The following is a 17119-nucleotide window of genomic DNA, read 5'->3' as shown; positions in this document are numbered from 1 at the left end:
ACTCTCACCCAGTTTCCTGTGTCCCGCACCTTGGGTGTAACTCACCTCTCTTCATGTCATATCTATCCCAACACCCCCCACCCCACCCCCAACTCCTGGATGATCCGGAATTCATCCATTTCAAGTTCCAACTCCGTAAAGTGCAGAGTTACAAGCTGCAGCTGGATGCACATCTTGTAGTTGAGGGCATCGGGGACACTGGGGGTCTCCCCACCCTCCAACCAATGTCCCCTCTAATTTGTAATGACCAGTGTACACATAAAGCTTGTATTGTGCATTTTTTTACCCAGTGACAACATGGGCAGAGTGAACTTTAAATAGAGAGGTATTCATTTTAACAGCTAGCAAATCACTGTCAATAAGAACTGTGATGTCCTCTGGGTTTGATCAAGTTCATCTGCACTCTCACACAACCTAAGTTGCAGGCCTGTAGCGGGTAATGAAGGATTTTCTCTCCACAGCTGTTCCACACCATCCATATGTGATTTGCTTGCTAAATGACGCTTAAAAAGGTCAGATTTCCAACTATCACTCCACTTCTTCCCACTTGCAAATTCTCCAGCAACTTTTACATCACCACAATACACACGAGTATCACCAGTTTCTGTATTGTACATAAATATTTCCCCTGAACCCTCCCCCAGGTGACTGACGGTGGTGAACTCAGTGATGGCAATGCCAATGAATATGAAGGGAAGGGCAGTAGTCTGTCTCATTGGAGTCTGGCACATTTGTGATGTGAAAGCTACCTGTTGCCCAGGGCAAAGGTGTTTGCTATCATTATGTACACAGAGAGAATGGGACAAAACATGTTCTCACGGGTAGAAAAGTCCAGAACAAGAGGAGGTAGAACAAGCAACAGACACAAAATGCTGGAGGAACTCAGCAGGCCAGGCAGCATCTATGGAAAAGAGTACTAATGCTGAGTTCCTCCAGCAATTTGTGTGTGTTGCTTGGATTTCCAGCATCTGCAGATTTTCTCTTGTTTGTGACTGGAGGCAGAACAAAGGTGATTTTCTCAACAGCTGATGTAAAAGATTTTGTTCCCTTTCTCCGAGTTCCCGATCCTTGCATTTAGACAGCTGGAGCTCAGCTCTGTCTGAGAGATCCATCGGTTCCCATTCCCTCATCAGCCGGAAGCTCCCCGGGGCCCGTGTACGGATGGTGGGGCTGAGAGAGAGGGAAGAGAGCAGGACTGTCCCGGGATTGCGGGTTACGGAGTCCGGAGTCACAGTAATTGTCCCGAAGTCGGTGTTGACAAATAATCGCCCGCAAATTTCCTCTTACCTGTACCGATCCTCCTGAGGCCCTCTGTATGCTGTGCGCATGCGTGCATTCGAACGTCATCAACCTAGACGCCTGCGCATTTGATCGGCGCTTCCGCTGCAGCGAAACTTTAGACGCAGGGTTTTATGGGTAATTACGGTGCCATTAACAGTTTCTGCAAACACCGGTTTCATGTCCATATCTCAGTTTTTTTGTGTGTATAGAAAATTCAGCAGCTGTTTTAACGCAGAAAGCGGCTGCCATAAGCAATATAGTCAATATCAACGTGTATCTAATGCCAAAGTACAATCCTCTTACAAATACAGATATGAAACACAAGAGATTCTGCAGTTGCTGGAAATACAGAGACGCACACACACAAAATGCTGGAGGAACTCGGCAGTTCAGGCAGCAGCTAAGCAGAGGAGTATACAGTCTAGGCATGCTGAAGGGGCTCGGCCTAAATGTTGTCTATTTATTCTCTCCACATTTGCTGCCTGATCTGTTGATTTCCACCAGTAATTTGCAAAAAATAATCAACTTTTTTTCGATCAAGCAGTTTCCAAATGTTTCTGATCTTTCATTTGTTGCCACATCATGCTGGTCTCATTTCTCTTCCTCCTCGTAAACTCCAGACCCCATCTCTCTCTTGAGACCCAGAGCCCTGAATCAGGCTGGCAACCCTTTGGTTTCTGACTCTGCACATTCAAAGATTCACTCGCTGGTCTGCTGCCAAACTTTAGAGGTACATTGCAACAACCCATCTGTCTGAAGCACAGTCCTTTGAAATGAGTGAAAATGACCCAAACATTGAAAACAGCAGGGAAGAAGGAGTTTAACCAACTTCGTCCTGAGCCCTGGGGAAAATCAAAACCACAGTGAGCTCATCGTCTTATGCAGACTGGAGAAAATCATGCAGGAAATTCATGCAGGTGTATAGGATGATTAGAGGCATTGGTCGTGTGGATAGTCAAAGGCTTTTTCCCAGGGCTGAAACGGCCAACATGAGGGGGCATAGGGTTAAGGTGATTGGAAGGAGGTACAGAGGAGATGTCAGAGCTAAGTTTTTTTTTAAACAAAGAGTAGTGTCTGTGTGGAATGCACTGTCAGCGACGTGGTAGAGGCGGATAAAATTGGGTCTTTTAAGAGACTCTTAGATAGGTACATGGAGATTAGGAAAATGCAGGGCTATACGGTAGGGTAATTCGCGGCAGTTTCTAGAGTAAGTTACCCACAACCTCGGGCCAAATTGTCTGTAATGTGCTGTAGATTTCTATGAAGTTTATGAAGTTTATGAAATTCAAGGGAAGTCTCCTATCCCACGCAGTGGTGACTGGCTGCAATCTGTCATCACAGGGAGGGTGAGAGGGGAACGGCAAGGATAGATTTTCATATACTGATATGGAACAAAAACATGGGCAGGGACCAGACGGGCTGAGTGGCCTCTCTAGTGTACATTGTGAGTGTGGTAGAGACAGTAAGTATCTGAGACACGGGATATGACAGAGAACTGATTTATCTTTCAAAGATCCACAATATTAAACATCAGTCTAGTTTAAGGCTAACATCAGCAGAACGGACTCCTCCAATGCTCAGTGACCAGGGTTCAGTCCTGGGTGCGATGAGCAGCGAAAGAACTGCAGAATCTGTCAGTAACAATCCCTCATGAACCTGCAGCTGCCTGCAGTCACCGTGATTTAACACAGAGCTAATTTGACCTTCCTCCCTGATGTGAAGTTGCTGGTGTTGCAGCAGCTGGGGTGATTGAGTAAAACTCTTTACTCACTCCGGACAGAAATGTGGTCTCTATTTATTGTGAACTCACCGGAGCATCACAAGGTGGGTTAACTGAATGAGTCTCTTCACACACACGGAGCAGGTGAACGGCCGCTTCCCAGTGAGAAGCTGTTGGTGGATCTGGGATGTCCCACTGAATCCCTTCCAAAATGAGAGCCAGTGAATGACGTCACACTGCTATAACGTCATGGCGATGTATCCAATCAGATCACGGACATGGACACGTGATCGGGGTCTCCTTGTAGCGAGTGGGACGCTGTCTTCTCCAGCATCTCCGTCTCCACATTCAAGGATCGGCGGCATTCAAGCGCTGGTGAACTGACAGATACAGCGGGACTAACGTGCTGTTGTGTTTGAGTTTCCCATACACAAATACTTTGACTTTACTACACTGTTAAAAGTTTACAAAGCACGTCAGTGGGTGAAGGACAACATTTCAACTCAGATAATTTTAGTCACCATGGTGCCTTCTGATAAAAACACTGTCACAGATCAAAACAATTTGGAGGAACAAGACTTCATTTTCTAACTGGCCACAGTTCCGGGATCAGGCACAATATCAAACTCTCTGCTTCCCTCTCTGTATCAAAATGGATCATTCCTCCCCTTCATCAGTCTGTGACTTGGCTCAGTTTGTCTGTCTCCTTCGCATTCTGAGCATGCGCCACACACCCACTGAGATCACATTTTATTTACATGGCTGCGACTAGAGGCTTTCCGATTATTATGTCCCTCCTGGCATCTGACGGTGGTAAACTCAGAGTCAGCAATGATAGGAGTAGGTTGTTAGGGTTTTTCGTTGGAGATCCATAAACTGCTGGTATTGTGTGGTTGGTTGAGTGGGTCGTTTTCAGACTGGAAGAAGGGAGCGTTTGGAGTGTCCCAGAGATCAGTCCCTGACCACAGTTGTTCACAGTTTAATGGCCTGACGGATGGTGTTGTGATCCGAATCGAGACAAACACCACGCTGCCCACTTCACCAACAACACGGCACAGCCGGACACATAACAGGGGACTTTACATCTCACAACACTGGATTCAGTGATGAAACCCGGGATTAATGTTGTTGTCCCACTGAAATCATAAGAAACGTCCATTCAGGTGTTTTTAAATACGAGCGCACCCCACAGGTGACGTCACACAGGCGCCCCCACGCACCTGACGTCACACATGGGTTCCCCACACCGGGATCTGCCCTCACGTGCGCGGTGTGTTACGTCACCCACGGGCTGGAGAGCTCGAGCGTTATTGGTTTAACGGCTGGGCTACTAATCACGTGACCAGCCCCTCCCCACCGTTGTCAACAGAGGATTCAGGAGCTGCCCTATTCCCATTGGTGCGAACCGATGTCAATCGCCGGTTACAACCAATAGCGGAGGCGGACTAACCGAGAGGGCGTTACCCCCACTGAGGTCATCGCCCGCCCCGATCTCACTTCACCGTGAAAGCGGCTCAAATCCCAAAGTAAATGTCCGCTTTCTGATTTATTTCCATTTCCCTCCGAGGGAAGTTGGGGCGTTTGTGAAGCGTCTCCTGCGGCCGGAGTCTGATGTGTCGCTGAGAGGTAGGAGGAGACCGCTCGGCCCATCGGTTTGATGCCGGTTCCCCGGGGAGGGAGAGGGGGATTTTATTGAAAGGATGAAGACGGTGAGAGAGGGGGCGGACAGGATGTTTGTCCCGGTGGGGACAGGAGGGGCTCATCTGTGGAAATGTCTGAGCCCACGGTGGTGGCGAGCAGAGGGATTCACCACATTGGGGGGCAAACACCGGCAGACTGTTGCCCTGCAAGCGGTGCCAATGGTCCGGGTAAAGTGGGGACGGGAGCGGTGTTGGGGGTCCGGGTCTGAGTGAAAGACAGGACGTGATAGAGGGGCCGAGTGTCCGGCTGTTGTTCCCGGTGTCTGTGTGTTTGGATACGAGGAATAACCAGACCCTTCTATTTACAAAGTTCGCAAGTTTCCCAGCTGTAGGAAGAGACTGGGAACGGGACAGTAAGAATGCGATACCAGAAGCTTGTATATAATTGATTGGTTTACTGGTCTACCCCATTCCACAGTGATCTTCTGCCCACTGACGGTCTGAAATACTCAGTGTAGTCTCCAGGAGACTTCTAATCTACCCAAGTGTACATGGTCAGTTCGTGTAATAAGGATACACTTCTGTAAATACTCTGCCACTACCTTCCAAGCACACTGAGCTGCCGGAGGGCAGTACAGGTCAGTAAAGGCACAGACCAGCACAAGTCTGTGATACAAGGACAAAGATTTATCAAAACGCGACACCGATGACAAAACTACAGCACTCTACCTCTGACCTATAAACATCATCAGCATCTTAATGTAAGGGCAAAAGCCTTTACAACACGAGGCACTGCACTGTAAGATAAATCTTTACAACAGCCCACACCGTACTGTAAGGGCACAAACCTCTACAACTGTTGGCAGCATATTATTAAGAGGCAGACCTTGATAATAGTTGATACAAAGACTTTCACGGTGCTGAAATGACACAGATTTTTTATTATACGTAGACACTTAACTGGCTTTGCACTGTGTAATCAGAGAATTGTAACATTCCTGTAAGGATCTTAAATTTAACAACAATTAACCCCACTTTGTTCTGCACTCTATGACAGGGGCACAGACCCCAGTAACCCCAACACAACTCTGTGGGGCTACAGTTTTCCAGTAGCATCCACTTGCTGTACAGATAAAGACAGACATGAGAGTGAAGACACTGCCGAACACAGACCAACTCTGCACACTGTACACCAGCCACTTGCAACACTGGGAACACACAGGGCAATGAAACTTGCAATATGTAGACCTTCGCTACGAGGCTTAGACCTATACAACTGTCAGCGCTGTGTGAGTGCACACAGACCTGAACCCACCTTGCATTGTACTCCACTGTTGAAGACTCGTACAACCCCAGCGCTTCAAGCACTGAGACTTTAACTACCCTGATAACGGAGAGCAATACAATCACCTCCCTCCAACTGGGATCCTTTCAGGATGAAAGAGAGAGTTGATGAAGAGAAAACTGCAGATATTGTGTGCTGCACTTTGGAAAGGTTTTTGAAGTTCCAGCAGGAGAAAAAGGAACAGAAATGTAGGAAGGTTATAGAATGTTGTAAAAGCAACAGATAGTGTGTGACTGTAATTTCCACAATGTTGACTGGAGTTGTTAGCGTAGAGCCTTAGAGGAACAGAATTTGTTCGCACCCTGGAACGGTTTACCAGCATTTACAGCCAATACTACGCAAATTTGTGCAAATGCCGTTTCGAACTTTGCCAAACTTGTGTAGATGTACAGAGGAGAATACCCTGACTGGTTGCTTCATGATCTGCATGGAAACACCAATGCCGCTGAGTGACGTGAACCGTGAAAAGTTGTGGATGCAGCCAGTCCATCATGGGTGAAGCCCTCCCCACTGTGAGCACATCTGTACGGAGCATTGCCGAAGGAAAGCAGCATTCATCATCAAGGACCCCATCATCCAGGCGATGTTCGTTTCTCGATGCTGCCATGAAGAGTTATGCAAGCCCTCATGTCCGATAGTACCAGGTTCAGGAACAGCTAATACTCTTCAACGTTCAGGCTTTTAAAATAGAGGGGATAATTTTACTCACCCTGAGAATGAGCTCACAATTCAACTCTAAGAGTCGTCTTCTCCAGATAACCATGAAATACAGGAAAAAAACAACATGAATGTCATTAAATGAAAAGTCATCACCTCTCGCCCGCATGAAAAAGTAAGAAATAGAACTCGCAAACCCCAAAATCCCAACGCCACCCTCGCACAAATCTAACTGATCACCCACCCGGACACAGCATCTAAAATATCAAACCTCTAATCCCCAAGCTCCTCCTACACAGAAAACAGCGTCAACAACATCAAACACCTAACCCCTCCCTCGCACATAAAAATCTGACAGATCTTACACAGCTAACACAGGAAAAAGAAACGCCAACGAAAAGATTAGCCTCCAAGACCCAACACCACCCCCCACCCAAAAAGAAACATATCGCCAACAAGAACGTAAACAGAGAGAGAAAAAAAGCTTAAGGAGACCAATATAAATTACCGTCCGCACCAATTACCGTGTATGTATTCGAACTTCGAAAATTAGCGAGGACATCTCGGAGAGCGACAGCTCGCACTCAGTCCTTCCGTGGGACCTGCATACACGAAGACGCGGCTTTTTGATCTTCGCTTCAGGCTGCCTTCTGACCTCCTGGCCGACGCGCCCTCCCACGGGGAGTGACCAAATTTGTCACATACAATCCAGTGCATGTACATGTATTCACAAACGGAGACCTCTAAAGAAAGAAGCAGGTTCCACCGAGACTCGAACTCGGATCGCTGGATTCAGAGTCCAGAGTGCTCACCATTACACCATGGAGCCACAGGTATTTGCTATGAACGATCGTAAGAAATTGAATCGCGAGGTAGCGTGCAGTTACACGTGTGAACTTTGGCAATAAATTTACTTTAAACATTGCACTTCCTAGAGCAAGTTTCGTGAGGAGAGATCGAGTATGACAAGAGCTTTTATCTTTGGAGGGAAGCAGGATCGGTAACAAAAAATAAAACACACAAAAATAAACAACTGAAAGAGACCAATATAAACTACCGTCCACACCAACACATATGCCTCAGAATTTCGAAAGCATCCTCTGTCAGCGTCAAGGAGAACGACAGCTCAAACTCAGTCCTTCCGCGGGGCCTCCCTCCACCGAGACCCGACCTGCCGACCTTCGGCCAAACCGGCCTTTCGACCTTTCCCCCGACGCGGAGTGATCAAAATTTTCATGTACAATGCAGGGCGTGTGTTCATAAATGGACAAGTTCCACCGAGACTCGAACTCGGATCGCTGGATTCAAAGTCCAGAGTGCTCACCATTACACCATGGAACCACAGGTATTCGCTATGAACGACCACAAGAAGATGAATCTTAGGGTAGTATGTAAAATTGTGTAAATTTTGATAGTAAATTTAAGTTGAACTTTGAACTTCACAGAGGATGTGTTGTGAGGACGTGTTGAGGATGGGAACAGTTTTCTCTTTGGGGAGAAGCAGGATGAGAGGTGACTTAAAAGATGCTAGAAGGCAAATATCGACTAGACAGTCAGAGTATTTGTCCTGGAGCGGAAGTGGCAAAAACCGAGTTTAGATAATTTCAAGGTGATAGAGGAATTTAAAGCAGTGGGAAATGCTTTAGATTATTTTTTTACACACAGAAAATGAATGGAATTCGCAGCTGGGGTAGTGTTAGAAGCAGATATATGCGACACATTTCAGAGACCTTGCACTGCGGCATGAGCCTTGCAACTGATGATTATCTGCGGGGAACTATTTTGACAACCGTCCTCGCCACATAAGGACACAACCTTGGGGTATTTACTAATCTGAGGGCAAGCTGATGAGAACTGTGTTTGTCAGGAAACGGGGAGAGTAGAGACTGTGAGCTGCTGAGATTAGGTAAACTCAAATCTGACCTGTGGAATTCATTTAAAGTCGAGTGGTTCAGCAATGTCGAAAATTCAGTCAAAGAAGAAAAGGAATCTTGAGGAAAGTTTAGGAAGTAGATATTGGACAACGTCCTTGATAAATATACAACATGCAAATTAAACAGAGAATCAGTAGTGCTGAATGATGCTGGGGGAGTGGGAATGATTTAGCAGAGCAAGACTGGGGAAATACCAATGCACTTCGCACATCCACTAAAAACAAGTGGGACATCACAGAGAAGGCCGGAAAGTGGAACAACTCAGGGGCAGAGGAGAGAACGTATGCCGGGAGCCAGGGGAAGAGGGGAAAGCACGAAACGTATATTTCACGTCAGTATTCCTCAAACAGAAAACGATGCAGTAAAGAATTCTCAGAAAGGATACTCTGCTATTCCAGCGCACGTTGGCAAGCTGCGGGAGCGTCGGGACTCTCACCAGGGCTGGTTGGGATATATCCCCGGCTATTGATTGAATGAGGCAAGATAGCAGATATCTGGAAACTTCACAGAGACCTTTGTAGCGTAAACACGAGGAATTCTGCAGATGTTGGAAATTCACACAAAATGATCAGTCTTAAGGTGAAGCAGAGTTCAGTTCAGTCTAGTGTAGATCGAAGTAATCGCTGTTGTACCGTTGGAGAGAGAGAGAGAGTGAGAGAGAGATACAGTTGAAGTTTCAGGCAAACCTTTCGATACCTTTTGATCCCGTTGTAGTCACCCACTGTGACTCCTCCGTTCCGGATGCGATCGTTCTTCCGTGGTGAACCCGGCACCCAGGCAAGGGCGGACACACAACAGGTCCCCACCGGTCGTACTTTCACACCCTGTGAGCCTCTGACCGATTCCCGCGAATCGGTCCCCCAAACTCACACCAATTTGTGGGGCACAATGCTCTTTCCAGGGTTTCGTGGCGTGTGTCCTGTGCCTTAGCAAACCCGCTATTTTATTCCCCCCCCCATCCCCCGCCGATGGGGTATCACCTGTCTATCAGACTTCACAGTTCCTTTTGACTCAGCGGGATTGTTAATGAACGGTTCAGGTTTTAGAGCAAACTGTCTGTGGCAGACGCCAACATACTGAATTATGTCTCTGTCTCTCTCTGTCTCTCTCTCTGTCTCTCTCTCTCTCTCTCTCTCTCTCTCTCGTTATCTCTCTCTTCTCTCTTATTAGCATTTTGAATGGCTCTCCTTTGTCTCTTGTTATCTCCTGTCATTAACATCATCCGTTCTGCAGCTCTGCGTGGTTTCACACATGACAAAAGGGATAGATAAAATGAAGGTAGGAAAGTTGTTTCCATTGGTAGGTGAGATTAGAACTAGGGGATATTGCCTCAAGATTCAGGGGAGAAGAATTAGGACGGAGATGAGGAGAAACTTTTTTTTTCCCCAGAGAGTGGCGAATCTGTGGAATTCTCTGCCCAGGGAAACAGTTGAAGCTTCTTCACTAAATATATTTAAGATACAGTTAGATAGGTTTTTACATTGCTATGGAATTAAGGTTTATGGGAAAAGGCAGGTAGATGGAGCTGAGTTTAAGGACAGAACAGCTGTGATCTTATTGAATGGCGGGGCAGGCTCGATAGGCCGAATGGCCTACTCCTGCTCCTATTTCTTATGTTCTTAGTTCTTTAAACTCTCTCCCACTTCAACATTAAATTTCGTCCCCGCTAGAATTTCAAATCCCTACCCTGGGAAACCAATCCTGACTATCTGCCCAATCTATGTCTCTCATAGTTTTATACTTCATAATTAGGTCAATTTCCTCTCAGGCTCTGACATTCCAGTGAAGGCAAACCAGCTCAAACACTTTGTAGCAGGTGTAGCACTTGTTTCACTTGCAAGGATCAGTGCCAGGAGGAAGATCAGTGGGAGGGACGAACGCACAGCTGATGAAGTGGACGAGTTCCACATGGGTGCAGAAAGAGGTAGTAATGCCGTTATTTATGTAGTGTAGGAAAAGTTAGGGAGGGACACCAGTGTAGGCTTGGAAGATAGACTGCTCCACGGAGCCGACAAACAGGCAGGCACAGCTGGGACCCATGCCGGTGAAGTGGGAGGACAAGTTCGCCAGACCGAGGGGAATGGTGCTGGAGGGGAGCTGGTTGGGTCTCCGATGGAAGCGGAGAGCTGTGAGACCTTTCTGGTGCGGGGGAAGGGGTGCGGGGCGGGGAGGGGGTTGCTGGACGTGTATTGGGATTGGACATCCATAGCGACAGTAAAATGAACGGGGACATATGTGGGATGAAACCAACTCGACTGCAACTGAATGATCGAGGACCCAAAATTAAATCAAAACCACGACATTAGACCCGATAAGTCCGTTAGTTCCAAGGATGTCGCTCGAGAAAACGCACACTTATGGTCAAAGAGAAGTTGATATTACACACTCCTGACAGAAAGATATCATACCCCCGCTCCCCCCTCCCCCCGGGTATTCTTTCTTTTGCCTTCTTCTATCCAGCTGAAGGTACAAGACAGCACGTACTGGAGGCTAATTGATAGCTTCAACTCCGCTGTTATGTCTGTTGAATGGTGCCCGAGTCGACAGGATGTAGCCTTGACCATACAATCTGCCCGTTATGATACGGCACCTGATCATTTACCCGCACTGCGCTGTCTCCGTCGCTCTCACATTTTATTCTGCATTCTGTTACTGCTTAACATTGTTCTCTCTCAATACTCTGTGTAATGATTTGTTCTCTCGGAACAGCGTGAAAGCAAAGATTTTCACTGTATCTCGGCGTGTGACAACAAACGTTTTAATTTCCACTGAACTTGATGCGGCAGTAGCAGGGAACGCCGGTCTCCGGACAGCGCAGCGTTTCCCGGTGGGCAATACAACGCGCTGCAAAAGCTGCTGGATCACCAGCGTCCCTGGGTGGGCTCGAACCACCAACCTTTCAGTTAACAGCCCAACGCGCTGACCGATTGCGCCACAGAGACAAGCTGGAAAAGGTTTCTCTAAATGGTGCATTCTGGCGTTGGAAGATAATAGACAATAGACAATAGGTGCAGGAGTAGGCCATTCGGCCCTTCGAGCCAGCACCGCCATTCACTGTGATCATGGCTGATCATTCACAATCAGTATCCAGTCTCTGCCTTATCCCCATAACCTTCAATTCCGCTATCTTTAAGAGCTCTATCCAGATGGTGACGAACAATCGGTGCTGTAACCCGGCTTTTCACAATCTGCATGAATGGTTTGCACCAGAGGGTGACAGACTATATAAACCGGAAAACGCTGGAACCGCATATTGGTCAGGTTTAGAAGGGGAAATACCAAACTAGGTTCCCAGTGCATCGCAAAACATTCGGCCATGAGTGCACACTCCTCAAAGAAGGACATTTTACATGGGACGTAATCACTGTGTCCAGGGGCGAATGCGGACAGCACCGACCCCGGGGTCAGAGAAACAGGACTGTTCCTGAACTAAAAGCTGAAACTGCTGGAAATACTCCGCAGCCTAGGCAGCATCTGTGGAGGGGGAAATAGAGTTCGCGTTTCAGGCCGATGACCTTCCACAGCTCCGAGCTCACTGTCGGATGGAAGGAGTCTCCCAAATTCTCTGCAGGGTGGCCTGAGCTGGGTGAAGGCACCGATTCCACTCGCCCTCTCCTTTCTGATCCTTTGAACTGTAAACCTTAAATCGAGCGGAAGAACAGCCTTTCATTAACTTTTAAAATGTGGCAGAGGCGGATGAAGCAAATATTACGGGAAATATTGTTTTCCGTCACCGCGTGTTACGCCAAATAACTCTGAGATACAGAGTCGCTGAGGGGAGATTTCACGAAGCTGAACACAAAGTGCCTTCCTCTCGGCAGACTCTCCCTTCCCGGGATCACTGCAGACCGACTGTTCCATATCCCCAAAGAACCGATCACCTCAACCCCAAACTCGGATTTAACCGCTTTAACCCTTTTCAATTTACTTTGACAATTCAAGTAGCAATTTCATTTAATATGTAAACAGCAAAACCATTTCCCTGTCGTGGAAATTAACATAGAACTTAGAACATAGAATAGTACAGCACAGTACAGGCCCTTCGGCCCACAATGTTGTGCCGACCCTCAAACCCTGCCTCCCATATAATCCCCCACCTTAAATTCCTCCATATACCTGTCTAGTAGCCTCTTAAACTTCACTAGTGTATCTGCCTCCATCACTGACTCAGGCAGTGCATTCCACGCACCGATCACCCCCTGAGTAAAAAACCTTCCTCTAATATCCCCCTTGAACTTCCCACCCTTTAGCTTAAAGTCATGTCCTCTTGTATTGAGCAGTGGTGCCCTGGGGAAGGGGCGCTGGCTATCCACTCTATCTATTCCTCTTATCTTGTACACCTCTATCATGTCTCCTCTCATCCTCCTTCTCTCCAAAGAGTAAAGCCCGAGCTCCCTTAATCTCTGATCATAATGCATACTCTCTAAACCAGGCAGCATCCTGGTAAATCTCCTCTGTACCCTTTCCAATGCTTCCACATCCTTCCTATCGTGAGGCGACCAGAACTGGACTAGCTACAACACCACTAATCCTCCAATCTGAATGTACTCCCTCCACAACGACCCTCTGCCTTTTGTGGGAATGGAGGAGTTTCCCGAGATTGATCCCGGAATGAAACGGCTAAAATAAGAGAAGCGTTTGGTGGCTCTGAGCCTCTACTCGTTAGAATTCATAAGAATGAGGGAGGATCTCATTGAAACATACCGAATATTGAAAAGCCAATAAAAAATGGATGTGGAGAGTATATCAGTCCAGCTTCTATGACCCTGACGTTGATGTTGAGCCGAATCGCCGTGGAACATAGTGATGAGTTCCCTTGAAGAATGTCCTCCTGTCTCCCAGGCTGAGTGTCGTAGTTGTCATGGCCGAGGGATGTTCAGTAAAGTTTCACCGGGGATGTCCCACTGCGGAGGGAATAACCCATGTCCACGTAATTTGGAATTACTTTATTTCGTCTCCTGAAGAGTTAATTTTGTTGGCGTCTCCTGATAAAACTATTGAATAAGGAAAAGGAAACTGATTATTTTACTTTGCTTCAAAGCTCTTGTTATGAACTCAGGGCGTTCATTGGAAATTCTACCTGCTGAGTGACTCTCTTCACTCTGAACATGCGGATGATCATCTGCCGCCAACATGGACTGAACTGCTTTCCTGTTGTGCCGTACTTCAGAATTGGTTCCGACTCTGATCTTGCGGCTCAGTGAGTTTGCAAAGGAATGGGATTATACCAGAGAGTATCGGCTGTCCTGACTGGACAAACCTTACGACCCTCTGCCCCATCCCCTCGGTCGTTAAAGATATCTTTCCTCGGGCAGGCAGGAGAGCGGGGTTGTTTGGGTCTACCTTCCTCAGACGGCGATAGAGGCCACAGGAAAGAGTCTATTTCGGGTCATTTCAGCTGCAGTTCAGCCGCTGTCCATTGATATTTATGCCGAAGAACAGCCCGGAGACAGAGAGAGAGGATGCGGAAGAGACACGGTGGAAGATGAACAGAATATGTGACAGCAGAGCCACTGAATCTGGGTTCAGTGAATAATGTGAAACACATTCATTGCTGGCATGTCGGGAACGCGGTCTCCGAATGGGTCGGAGCACAGACAGCTCAGAGATAATATCAGGATGGGGTAGGAGACAGCAAATACGAGAAAAGCAGAGAGGAAGGTGCGAAATAAATCAACAAAGAACAGTTGAGAAAGGAAGAATTTATAAAGGAAGCCCTCCATTTGGAGCTTAGAAAACTAGAGGGCAATAGGTAGCCCTAGGTAATTCTAAGGTAAGGACATGTTCGGCACAGCTTTGTGGGCCGAAGGGCCTGTACTGTGCTGTAGGTTTTCTGTGTTTCTATGAAACGACGTGAGGTCAGTAAAGAATCGACAAATAAAGATGAAAGAGGAAGATGAGCACCGTCCACAGCGGAGCAGCGCGTCACCACGTTCAGACAACAGCAGAGAGGCGCAGCGGTAGCGTGCTGGGCCCATGGGCGCCCATTTTGGGAAACTGGAACCCATGTCTGACTGGCTGGTGAGGCAGGTACACTCACAACATTAGAGAATTGTCTAGGGCACCTGAATCAAGACACTGAAGACAACAGCTCGTAAACGAGCTCTTTGCTGATATGATCAGTGGTTGATTGACAGCACGGACATTGTGGGCCGAAAGGTCTGTTTTAGGGTCGCATGATTCTGTGAATCTATATTACATTTGTGAATCACAATAAAGAGTTTAATTTACTCTAGTAATGGGGGAGCGGATGAGCGAGTTCCCATTGTGTATAAACAGACAGTGTGTGGTGAGCAGACTGACAGCACTCAGTGTGAACACATCATCCGACATGTTTTAATGTGTCCTAGTTTGTTGTGGGAATCTGAGTTGGAGTAAGAGCGGGAAGCAGCACTGATCGGTTCACCGGGGAAAATGTGAGGGACAGCACTTCCATCCTTGAGCCGCTGGCCAGCCCAGGGTGAATAATAATTTTACTGTTACATGCTCAAGGAGATCTGTTTTTTTTTGTGAGAATGCTGTAGTGGTCTTTTGGAGGTCACCTGATGTGATTTTCCCGCCGATGTGAGGTCACGTGATGACACATGCACCCCCCCACCCCCCGTGACCATATAAGGGTCGACTCAGGTGACGCAGTGGGGTTTTTGAGTTTGTAGATTTCCAGGTAGAACGTGTTGTGTCTCCGTTTCTGTTGTGTTTGTTTTTGTGACACAGTTTCAGTTTTAAAATGGAGTGTGCCTTCTCTTGGAAGATTCCATATTACTTGGGAACTGGAAATGTGTGGCTGGAAGTGCCAATTTACTCAATTCCGGCAGTTTTGAAGGGAGAGTGAAGAATTCGAGAGAAGTCGGCATCGTTTGGCAGTTTAATAAAGGATCGACCTTATTGAGTCTTCGTTGAAGAGAAACTGCATTGAGATAACTCTTGTAAAAACACAATGAGTTCATGCACAAAGGCTCTCTCTCTAAAAGGAATTTAAGGTCAGTCGATTTAAACTGTTTATTTTCGGCATCGGAAATCCCGTGGACAGAACCGGCAGTAAAGGTACGTCGGTGAAGAAATCGTTCTCCAGAGAAATCTCTCCCAATTGGATGTGTGAAACTGTTGGACTTTGGAAGTTATCGCTTTAAGAACTATATCTGACTGTATCGCTTTAAGAACTGTTTCCGCATTTAACTCTTTAAGAGCCACAGCGAGTGGAGTTGATGAAAGGCTGCGAACCTGTTGAATCTCCGGTTGAAGTTTTCCTTTGTTATTTTCCCCTTATATGTGTTTAATAAATGTTTGGCTGTTTTTATAAATCCAGTCTCGATTAATATTCATTGTTGCCGGTTACGTAATTTTACACTACCCATCGGTTTAAATAACTTCGGGAATTCGTACGCGAGTTGTCAGGGTTGGACCACTCACTCGGACGCTAGAAGTGTATGACTATTTTCTGAATGGCATCACTCTGATTCCTCACTCTGGTGCAATTTCTGTTATGTCCGGTTGAGGGCGCCATCCTCCGACAGACCGGAGGTACAGAACCCCCAGTGTTTCAATGAGGTGGGAGTGATCGTATTAGGATTCGATTAGCTACATATCGTTTCCAAAGCAGAAATATAAATATACAACTGAGTAAAAATGCTCATTCCAACAACACGGAGTAGGGCTCGAATGAGAGCACTTCCTTTCGCTATTCCTTGAACACAACAGGTGACTGAATCGCTGGAGCAAACTGAGACGCTGCTGTGGGAAGGACACATGTGAACGGCTCCAGTATTACTGCTGAGAAGCATCAAGGTAATTCTGTTGAACCTCTTGTACTCTTAAATGACTGGGGTTACCAATAGCAATTCCTCGTTAGTATAGTGGTTAGTATCCCCGCCTGTCACGCGGGAGACCGGGGTTCAATTCCCCGACGGGGAGATAGAAATTTTACGGCATGGACAAAGAATTTGTGTTTCCGCTAATCCTGACGAAGGGTCTCGGCCTGAAACGTCGACTGCGCCTCTTCCTAGAGATGCTGCCTGGCCTGCTGCCTTCACCAGCAACTTTGATGTATGTTGCTTGATTTTCCAGCATCTGCAGAATTCCTGTTGTCTGGGAAGGTGGAATAGCTCGGGCTGCTGAGAGCCCGGGATGGTAGAGTCTTCCGAGCAGAAAGTGGCGTTATTGTCAATGAACCTCTTTCCTCAAGTATCCCCGGAGAATCTATATCTCAGCACCGTACTTTGTTACACAGAGTCCATCATTCCGCCCATATTAATCTGGGGCTTTTGTTGTCAGCTATGAATTCCCACACGGTCCCACAACAATAGTAAGGTAACTAACCAATATCAGTCCAGGCGAAGGGTGCCGGTCGGAAACGTCGACTGTTTACTCTTTACCATCGATTATGCTTGGTCTGCTGAGTCCCGTCAGCATGTTGTGTGTGTTGCTTGGATTTCCAGCATCTGCAGATTTACCTTGTTTGTGACTAATATATCTATCATCCTGGATCACTTCGTTTGCATCCTCATCTTGTTCTGGTATTCAAAATGGCTCCCGTACTCTGCTG

General features: G+C 47.0%; 2 protein-coding genes and 4 non-coding genes across 6 annotated transcripts in view; 1 reads left to right on the top strand and 5 right to left on the bottom strand.

Moving 5' to 3' along the window:
• Positions 1 to 17119, bottom strand: part of LOC134342073 (zinc finger protein 229-like) — a 170156-nt gene that overhangs the window by 105408 nt on the left and 47629 nt on the right. The gene's annotated exons all lie outside the window — the stretch shown is intronic.
• The window catches only part of LOC134342078 (zinc finger protein 850-like), a 76903-nt gene that overhangs the window by 36219 nt on the left and 23565 nt on the right, over positions 1 to 17119 (bottom strand). The window lies entirely within an intron of this gene.
• trnaq-cug (transfer RNA glutamine (anticodon CUG)) lies at positions 7401 to 7472 on the bottom strand. Its single transcript has one exon. It is a non-coding gene; the product is annotated as a tRNA-Gln (tRNA).
• trnaq-uug (transfer RNA glutamine (anticodon UUG)) lies at positions 7913 to 7984 on the bottom strand. Its single transcript has one exon. It is a non-coding gene; the product is annotated as a tRNA-Gln (tRNA).
• On the bottom strand, positions 11446 to 11519 carry trnan-guu (transfer RNA asparagine (anticodon GUU)). Its single transcript has one exon. It is a non-coding gene; the product is annotated as a tRNA-Asn (tRNA).
• On the top strand, positions 16417 to 16488 carry trnad-guc (transfer RNA aspartic acid (anticodon GUC)). The gene has a single exon. It is a non-coding gene; the product is annotated as a tRNA-Asp (tRNA).

Source organism: Mobula hypostoma, unplaced genomic scaffold (assembly GCF_963921235.1).
Source record: "Mobula hypostoma unplaced genomic scaffold, sMobHyp1.1 scaffold_51, whole genome shotgun sequence".
NCBI lineage: Eukaryota > Metazoa > Chordata > Chondrichthyes > Myliobatiformes > Myliobatidae > Mobula > Mobula hypostoma.
Note: the sequence above shows the minus strand (reverse complement) of the source record. Positions and strands in the feature narration are given on the sequence as shown.